We start from the raw sequence: 10,564 nt of genomic DNA on the forward strand, positions 1-10,564 counted from the left end.
TTGTCAAAAGGCAAAGCTGTTAGGAGGGGCACCTTCAAACATGGTCCCCATTGCCCTCCCTCCTTCTGGTATTCATGCTGGTGTGTAATCCCCTACCCTTCTGTACTATGCCAGTCAGCTTTCTGTCACTATAACAAATACTCAAAATAGTGAACTTATAAAGAGAAAAGATTTATTTTGGCCCACAGTTTCAGAGGTTCCAGTCTATATGATTCAGAGGCCCTGATGCTGGTTGAGCAAAACTACTCACCTCAGGGGCAAGGTGAAAAGAGAGAGAGGAAGAAGTTGGAGTGCCACAATCCCCTGCAAAGGCACACTTCCAATGACCAGATCTCTCACTAGTCCACATCTCTGAAAGGTTCCACCACCTCCCAACAGCACCAAGCTGGGAACTAAGCCCTTAACACACTATAGTAAGTGTGGCCTAGAACCAGCGATTCACTGCTAATGAACACAGTTGGCCAACATAACGGAATGTCACTCCTGACATAGGTTATACAAAAATACTGATTTTTTTTGGCAGTACTGGGATTTGAATTCAGGGCCTCACGCTTGCTAGGCAGGTACTCTATCACCAGCCCAATACTCTGACTTCTGTCTGGTTCTTGTGCTCACTTTCTCCAAAGTAAGCCAAGTGCTATGTAATGAGGTGCTATGGTCAGTTGAGTGAATGAGGAAGTCAGTGATCCTCCAGCTGAGCCTTGAGTGACTCCAGCCCAGGTTAAATCCTTGATCATAGCTTCATAGAAGACCTTGAGCCAGAGGACTCAGTGAAGCTGTGCTTGGTTTCAGGACCCACAGAAACTGGGAGAAAAGAAGTATCTCTAGTGTTAAGCTTCTACATTCATTAGTGATACAGTTATTTAAGTGCATTTCAGTATTTTGATTTTGCATTTGACCACACAAATAAAATCTATTTCCTGGCTAGGAAGGGGGCAAAGGATCAACAACCACTGTCATAAGGTGAGGATATGGTACTGCAATTGTGGGACATAGAAGATGTCATTATGACTTGTCTGAAGTTACCTTCTGCAGCACTTAGCTGCACACCTGAATCCCACATAGCTCCTACAGTTGAGCCTGGCTGTCCTCTGTTCCCTTCCCAGAACTGGTCCTTTCTTCCCTTGGCTGCCAGCCACAGTCCCAGCTGGCCCCCAGCTCCTAAAGCTTCATGTGAGTGATTATTACTCACTGTGGATAATAATAGGATGTACAGTTATATATTCATAATATATAAGTAATAGTAGGGTTGCATTTTCATACATCATCTGATCAGTGAAGCAGTGGAAAGTTTCCATGGATGCAAAACACCAGTTGCTCTTGCATGCTTCTCCTTACCATCTGCCACACAACCACAGAATTCTGTGTGCCAGTCTGGTACCATTTGAACACATGTTAAACCGAAGCCAGAAATTCAAAATTTATTCCTCGCCTGGTACTTAGCAACACCACTGTGTCTCTACACCTCTCTAAAGGAGGTCAAGGAGCTGACGGTATAGCTCAGAGTGCTCAGTGGTAGAGCACTTAAATTGAGGCAGGAAACTTAAGAGTGTGAGGTCAGCTTGGGCTACATTAGTGAAACCCTGTCTCAAAAAAAATCAAGTAAGTAAACAAGTAAGTAAATAAAAAAAATAATGTGGTGATGTACAAATGATTGCAGGAAAATGTGACCTTAGTAGTTGTGTGTGTCTTTCTTCTGTAGGAGCTTGTGAGTCACTAGGATCTTCCATTTGGCACAACCCACCCCCAGGCTTTGAAGCCAAGCTGGAAAGAGGAGGAAGATTTTCAGTGATAATAAGCATGTTCCTATAGCCAGCTCCTCCATCTGCTCTACAGTCTCTTTCTACAGGAATGTACAAAGGTGCTGCTGAATAGATTTAAGACTAGCCAAGGTCAATGTGCAATCAGCCATGGCACATGGGGTCATCAAGGACAAGAAACTGCAGCTCTGAATAACAGAACTGCTGAGAGGCCTTGTTGGTATGTGCCCTTCATTTGTGGCTTAAGGGAACAGATGACAGGTACAATGAAGATGAATTCGAAGTGGAGGGAATTGAGAAAGTGCTTCACATCCAAGACTCTGAGAGCTAAAGGACTGGTTGATTCAATGGTTGTCTCATTTGGCTCTTTTGTTGCATTTTTAAGGGGAAAAAAGAGTCTTAAGTTAGTACACACTGGTATTATACATCTGTTTATATTTTCCTTTAAGACTTGTTTAAATTTTACTTTCTTTTCAATATATTTTTAAAACTGTGGCAAAATATACATAACATAAAACTTATCATTGTAGTCACTTGTACATGTATAGGTCAGTAGTGCTACGCTATTCACATTGCTGTGCAAACCTCAGCACCATTCACCTCCAGATGCTTTTCATCTTGCAAAACTGAAATTTTAGACCCAGTACACAATTCCCCACTGCCTTCTCCCTCCAGGCTCCAGTAACCACCATTTTGTTCACTGTGTCTGTGAATTCGACAAATCTAAGTACCTCATCTAAGTGCAATAACATAGTATTTGTTTATTGTGACTGGGTTATTTCACTTCTCATAATGTCCTCATGTGGAAGAACTTCCTAAAGCCCACTAATATTCTGTGGTACACATATACCACAATTTATTTATTCATCTGTTGATGGACGTTTGGTTACGCCTATTATTTATTTGTCTGTCACGAATAATGCTATGAACAATGGCATGCAAATATCCCTCTGAGATTCCACGTTCAATTCTTTTGGATATGTACACAGAAGTGGGGTTGCTAGCTCATATGATAATTCTATTTTAAAGTTTTTGGCGAACCATCCTGTTGTTTTCCATAGTGTTTGTGTCACTTCACATTTTCACCAGCTGTGCATGAGAGTTCCACGTTATCCACATCAATGCTAACACTTTTTTTTTAATTTGATTTTTGAGACAGGATCTTGCTATGTATCCCAGTATGAACTCAAACTTGTGATCTTCCTCCCTCAGCCTCCTGAGTGCTGAGATTACAGGTGTGGGTCACCACGTCCAGTTGTGTCTTGCTTTTTGGTAGTAGGCCTCTTACTGGGTGTGAGGTCTTCCAATGTTTTTAAATATCAGATATCCATAGGAAACAAGCCAGTCCAGCGCTTTAGAAAAAAAGCCTTGTTCTGTGAGTCTATTTCTTAAGGTAGTGGGTATACTGATGCATTGAAAATACTGGAATGATAAGGTTACTTCTGGGTTTAAGGGATTTTGTTTTAGTAATAGCTCATACTTGAATGTACCTAATCCTAATTATTCTTTCCATGGGGTACAGGAGAGGATGGGAGGCAAGATTAATTGGAACAGTAACATTTTCTTGAAAATGACTAATGCTATCTTAATTTTTGGCTAAGAACCCTGTGATGTTTTCCCCCTCATAACCAAATGGCTCTAAAACTTCCGTAATTTTGATATTAATTTCATTAGCAATGTTTTAAACATTGAATACCAAAAGTACAATTAGTTCCCTTAATAAATATCAATTTAAAAATATAAGAAAGTATATTGTATAAATGTCATATAAAATATAAAATATTTTGTTATTGAAGACAATAATTTTAAAATAATTTTTAAACCTTTATGTGTTTATCTTTTTGTATTACCTGTTACACTAATTGAACAATTGTGTATAATACTTAACACAATGTTTCTATATTTGGGACATTATTATGGAAAAAGAGTTCAACATTTCCGCTCTGGGTTGGGTAATAATGGCTGTGGCAATCATTTCTTGAGCGTGCTGTGTTAATAAGGCACCTGTGGTAGATACTTTATTTCATGCAAATTTCTGCAATTGTTTATCCCAGGTTTCCAGGGTGAGAAATTTGGGCTGACAAGGGTTAACTGACTTTCTGTAAAGGTCATTTGCTGCAGTGCCACTCTTATTTTCAGCCACTATAGTATTAGTACAGGAATTAATTACACTACAATTATGCATATGTCAGAAATAATATATTTATGTACTATAAACAATTATATTTATAGGATACACATGAACACATATGTACTGGCTCAAGAAGACAGTGCCAACACTTTCCAAAATGATTGCTTCAAAGACCAAGGCCCTCTCCTTTGGATGCACAAGGTGTTTTCATAAAAATCCAATGCACTGACTGCTTTATTATAATTTCTTGAGTATGCCTGGTGCAGATTAGCTGTTTTATAAGTATGTGCTCAGTGAACAAGTGAAATGTCAACATGGAGAACTGGTGGGGTTCTGGAGCCATGGTGTGTGGGTGCTGTGGGTGGGGAAGTTGGGAGGTATGAGACACAATGAGGATACTTGATTAAGAAATGGCAATCAGCTTAAAAACAGACTACGCGTAAGATTAGCACAAGGAACTTTGTTCAGCTACAGAAGAGAATTAAATTTCTATATCCAGGACAAAAAATAAAGGTAGCTATTCTCTGGAAACTGCATATTCCCTGCTTGCCAAAATTCCTGCCTGATTGCTTCAAGTCAACTTGAAGAGCTGCCCTCTCTTCTACATCCCTCGAGGGTGGAATGGGCTCTGTGGGAAGGCAGCAGACGCTGCAGTCAGGTGGTAGCAACAGTAAGGCCCTTCATACTTCCCTTCACAGCCAACTGTTTTCATTTCATGACCTGAACACTTAGTAATTTTTGCAACCTAAGAAAAATATAATTTGTGGAATATATTAATGTATCTTTTTTAGTTATAAATAAAATATGTGAAGCCTATAGTTTCTCAGTTCAGACTTTTTTTATTATAAAGTCAATCTCAGAGACAAGTACATTAAAACTTATTTAAGAATTTAATTATTTAAAATTGTATGGAAGTAAATTAACATGGAATGCACTAATTCAAGTACTATATGAGAATTGGTGTCCAAAATCTGTAATATTTTCATGTAAACAGGAGTGCACAGTATTTATATTCCTAAACCACAGTATATTGAGTATCCCTTTCCAAAAAGCTTGGGACCAGACGTGTTTGGGAATTAGATGTTTTTGGATTTTGGAATATTTGCATATTCATAACGAGATATCTTGGGGATGGGATCCAAGTCTACACATGAAATTCACTTGTGTTTCATATACATTTTATACACATAGCCCAAAGGTAATTTGGTACAATATTTTTATTAATTGTGTGTTTTGGCTTTGACTTGTCACAGATATGGAATTTTCCACTTGTGGCACCATGTTGAAACTCAAAAAGTTTCAGATTTGAGAGCATTTCAGATTTCACATTTTCAGAGTAGGGATGCTCAACCTGTATGTTAGTATTAGTATTTGTTTTTCTGGAATGCATCATATGGTACAACAGAATAAAAGGTAATGCAAGTTGGGCATGGTGGTTCACATCTATAATCCCAGCTAACTGGGAGGCAGAGATCAAGAGGATTGTGATTCAAGGCTAGCCCATGCTAAAAGTTCAGCCAATCAAAAAAAAATGGGTGGGTGTGGTGGCATGCCCTTGACATCCCAGCTATGTGGAAGCCGTGAATAGGAGGCTAGAGGTCTTGGCTGGGCCAGGCATAAATGTGAGACCTTATTCAGAAAAATAACTAAAGCATGAAAGGGCTCAAGGCATGGCTCAAGTTCAAATGGTAGAATACCTGCCTGGAAAGCTTGAGGCCTTAAGTTCAAAGCCTAATAATGCAAAAAAAAAAAAAAAAAAGTAATGCTGAAAATAAAAAGAGGTCATCAAATGATTCCATGATCCTTTCAAAGACTGGGTCAGGAGTATTGTACAACCTAGAATTGTAACATTGTATCTCAGAAACACACACTTTGCTTCCAGAACTACGTATTTCAGTGAAAATTATTGAATGCACTTTCCTTCCATACCTTAATTTTCCAGAACCCACAGTAATGTTTAATGTTAGTACTTACTAAGCAACCACTAAATTCCAGGCACTTTAATCTACATTGTTGCCAGTGGTTCCAACTCTGTGTTTTGAACCACACTGGTTTCTCCAAAGGCCTTCATCTGAACACAAAACCGATTATCTTCCATGGCATGACCAGGGACTTCACAGAAACAGTATACAACTGGATGACAATGCAACCTGTTTGTTCATGTATTTCCAGAGTGTAAGGTATGCTCCCTATGTTTTTGTTTTTTTGTCCCTAGCTCATCACCAAATCTTTAGAGGAGAAATTCCTTAAGATACTGAAATGACAGAGTCCGACTAACGATACAAATGGTACTTCACAAATGTCATTTAGATAATGAATTTACATTTTGGAAAAATCAGAGGAGGAAACACCTGTTAGATACAAATCATCACCACAATTAACACCTGTTAATTGCATCCAATACCTTCCCCACTCCCCAAGCATTATTTGGAAAATGGTAAAGAGTCCTAAGCTGGAACCAGTGGCCATGTCATCACATGTAACAGGGCCATGCTCTTCACAAGTTCTTTGCGAAGTAACTGTTGGCTTTGCTAAAGCCATGGGATAGTTGTTAGAATAAAATGAACAAGCAGGTCTGAAGGAATTTTGGAAAAAAAAACTTGTGCAATTATAAATGTTTTGTATATAAATGTATTACTATAGTAGAAGGTACAGAGCCTGCCTGCCCATGAACTCATTTTTTAAAAAAAAGTTTCATTAAGGATTCAGGCAAAAAGAAAGTAGCCCAATGAAAAGATTTGATCTGACTGAACAAGGAAGATGCCAAGCTAGGGTGCAGTGATGAGGAACAGGAAAATGGTTTTAGAATGAGCAGTTAGAGCACAAAAAAAAAAAAAAAAAAAAAGAAAGAAAGAAAAAGAAAAAAAGTTTGCCTTTCAAACAAAAGAAATTTTTTATTCTGTGCCCAGAAGGGTTGAATTTGAGTCCCTGTCAAGATACAGGACTTGCGAATAGTGTGAATGATGCTCACCTCAGGCACGAGGAGGAAGAATGACGGGCTTTGTGATGTGCACAATTTTTATGTGCAGAAAGAGTCCTGGCTCACACTGAGGGAAATGATCCCAGCCATGAGTCTACTAACCAGCACAGGCACAAGTCCCATCTTCAGATTTTAAAAACGAAGAGTTTCAGAAAGTACTTTTTCAAGCATTTTCATTTCATTTCGTAATGACGTAAGGCAGACGATTCAGTTAAAACTATTAAGGACCTATAATGTGTGTAGCAGTGTCTAGAAGCTGTGAGATTTGCCATTTGTAGAAGCGTAATAGCAAAATGAGTTGGGAATACCTAATTAGATAAAAATAAAACAATGCTATTCCAATTGCTGCCCAATGAGAATTTTCCCTCCTTTTTCTCTCAGGCTTCAAAAAGAAAGCAATGTAAGTTTTAGCTTCATGCTTTACATACATGTTTTAAAACTGGAATCACTTTTGTGGATGTTTTTATGATTGCTGAGTTTACCTTCCTGTACATACAAGATTTTTTTTTTCAGGTAACTCTGTGGTTGCAAAAATTCCTCAAGAGGGCTGAAGTTGAGCTCTGATTGTTCTTGGCACTGATGATGAGGGTTGTAGCGACCATGTCACCACCTAAGCATGGGATGCTGTGACTGAAGAGCAGGACATCACCATTTTCCCATGCTCAAAAAATGAGAATGGTGTAAGCCCACTTTATACTGAAATCTACACTACAAAAATTCTGTACTACCTAAACTTCACCAAAACCTTTGAGGCATGTAATTCTGTTTTATCTGATTTGCAGATAAAAACAAGACTTTGCCTTATATATTAACAGTCTAAAGTTCCATGGCTTTTACAGTCTTGAGTGTCAGCACTGGGCATTTTTCACAGAATTCAGCACAGGAAATGGACTCAAGGGCATGTTTAGATGTGTATGGATTATCTGCACCCTGACACCAAACATGTTCCCTCAAAATTAGCAAAATAATACCACCTGTGGTTTACAAGAAGGTGGCTTCAACAGTTGAGAAATAGAAAAAATTAGTTTTAAATGACTCAATTCTGTGGGCACTGTAGAAAAAAACTTTGTTTTTGTAAGACTAAATCTGAAAGGCAGAGAGAGATATAAATTACATTGGCTTTAACCTTTTCAATTTGGGACTTAAGAATTCCTTAGAGTGTTTATATATAATACCATAAACACAAAAGCATAATAACTGTTTATTATCCTAAAACACACCCTTTTTTCCCCAAATATGATCCAGTTGTTCAACACAAAATGAAAAAGAAAATCCTTGCCTTCAAAAGATTCATACAGGTGAATCCCAAGAACATGTGTATCTTTGCATAGAACATTTAGTCACTTACATTTTTTCCTTTTAAATATTATGTTGTAAGATACAGGTTGTTTTTAATTATATTCACACTCTAAAAACTTACTTTGATGACCAATTTAATTAAAATGCTACAGTACTTTTTGGATCAGTGTGCATTGGGAATACAATATGATATAATTAATCTAAGATCCTATGTCCTTCATTTCTTTTCAGATAATTGGATGGACTTTTTTGTTAATCACTTTGTCTTTTACAAACACAATCAGTAGTTGTATATGCTGTAAAAAAAAAAAGTACTATCAAGGACCAACTGACTATTTTTGTTTTCTATAAAATACATACATTTACCTTGTCTTTGAAAATCTCCTAAATAACACTAATCAGTCATTTAAGTGTAATGTAGATTTGATTAGAATACAGTATCTAAAAGGATTCTATAGTATGTGCAGTTCCAGATACAGTACCAAATTTTGGAAACACTGCTCTAGGTACTTTCATACCATGGTCTATACTGTTGGATGAGATTGAGAAAGCAGTAGAAAATACTTTTCTATTGTCATCACCTCAGTGCTATAATATAAAAATGATGCTGTGAAGATTGATGGCAATAAGTGTTAGCTGCAATTATTACTAGAACTTTCAACGAGTTTTGGGCTATGAAACTTGTTCATACTAAATCAGATGGAACTCTTTAAATACATTTAGCAATTTACATTGCTCAGAGGCAAGGAATGAGTACTATAAAGTTAAAGCTTTTTATCATGAAGGTAAGTCAACACTGCAGTCAATATATTTTTAATAAAGTATCCCAAATAATAATGGAGATCCGTGGAGTGTGATGAATTTCAATCCACTCACATCAGTTGAATAAAGGTTATAATGAACAAAGCAATCAGTGTGACTTCTGAGAGATGCATTTATCAACCCCTTGGACCAACACATGCAAACAGTTTAGCCCAGGGACATCTGCACTCTATGACTCTTTTTTGTATGGTGCATAGTGCCTGCCAGAAACAGAACAAACTGTTTTTTAATGTGCTCCCCCCTCCTTTCTATTTCCTAGTCATGAAAGAGAAATTGGCATAGACTTCCTTCAAAAAGTAAAATTAAGTGAACAGTTCAGTTGTATTTAAACTTGGCAAACATACACATGCAAACAAAACAACAACAAATGCAAAAAGAATTTGTTGAGTTCAAATCAAAGTGGAATTTTACAAATGGTTTATGCATCCTAACTCTGGGCAAGATACACATTCAATTTCCTGTAGAAGAAATTTGTTACATGAATCTTGAGCATAAAGCAGCTCAGTTTCTGAAAGGGAGAAATGGTGGCATTTTGGGTGGGAGAGCTCTTCAGTGTGAGGGGTTTTCCCATTCCCAGTGCATTAGATAACATTCACCAATTCTGACCCTTCAAATGTTAAATGATGCTAGTTCTCCCAGACAACCTCTCCTCTTCCCCACAGATTTGCAAATCCTTCTGGGTAGATGGGTAAGCCATTGCTAGCAGAGAACCACTATGTTAAAGACATAAAGGAGTATCCATTCGATTTAATATTGAAATAATTTTTATTTTTAGAAACCTACTCTGAGGTCTTGAAGACTGAGGTGACATTTCCTGGGATGAGTACATTTCTTCACCAATTTACTCCAACACCTTGCAGATTTAGCTTTACTAAGTAAATGAATTTGAAGTCACTTGACAATATTCCAGAGAAGGACACTCTGAGGATATCGTTGTGGCTACAAGTGGACTGGTTTTAGCTCTACCACATCCTATCTGTGGTATCTTGGGCAATCCTTTCCTTTCTAAGAAAGGGATAATATATTTACCTGGCCTTGTGACAATCAAATGTTAATAATGTCACTTTGTCTGGTCCAGTTTCCTGTAGTCATAAGCACTCAAATGTTTGATTACACTACTGGCACTGAGACTTGTAAAATACTCCAAACTGACTCAACTATTTCTAGAGTACAGTAGGGTAGGCACAATTCTGGGCTTTGGACTTTAGGGGTCGTCTCTACTTTGGCAATGAGAAGCTGTATCTTAAGTAAAAGGGGAAAGCAGCTGTTGCCAGCTGCTGGGGAAAAATGCTCCAAAGGAACCCCCACCCCCCATCACCAAAGCAAAGCTGAAAGATTCCCCTCTCCCCTATCGGACTGAACATGGGCTTTTTGTGACTTCCTTCCCTCTCCAAAGATGCCTATGAAATCTTATTTCTCCTGGCATGGGAGGGTAAGAAGTGCAGTGTAATTATAACTGAGCCTGGGTGCTCTCCACACCCTGGGTGAAATCCCATCTTGCCCCTGTGCCACTAGGGGCAACTCCATCTAAGGTACTATTCTCCCTCTCCCTTGTACTATTCTTAATAAAGA

Source organism: Castor canadensis, chromosome 2 (genome assembly GCF_047511655.1).
Source record: "Castor canadensis chromosome 2, mCasCan1.hap1v2, whole genome shotgun sequence".
Classification (NCBI taxonomy): domain Eukaryota; kingdom Metazoa; phylum Chordata; class Mammalia; order Rodentia; family Castoridae; genus Castor; species Castor canadensis.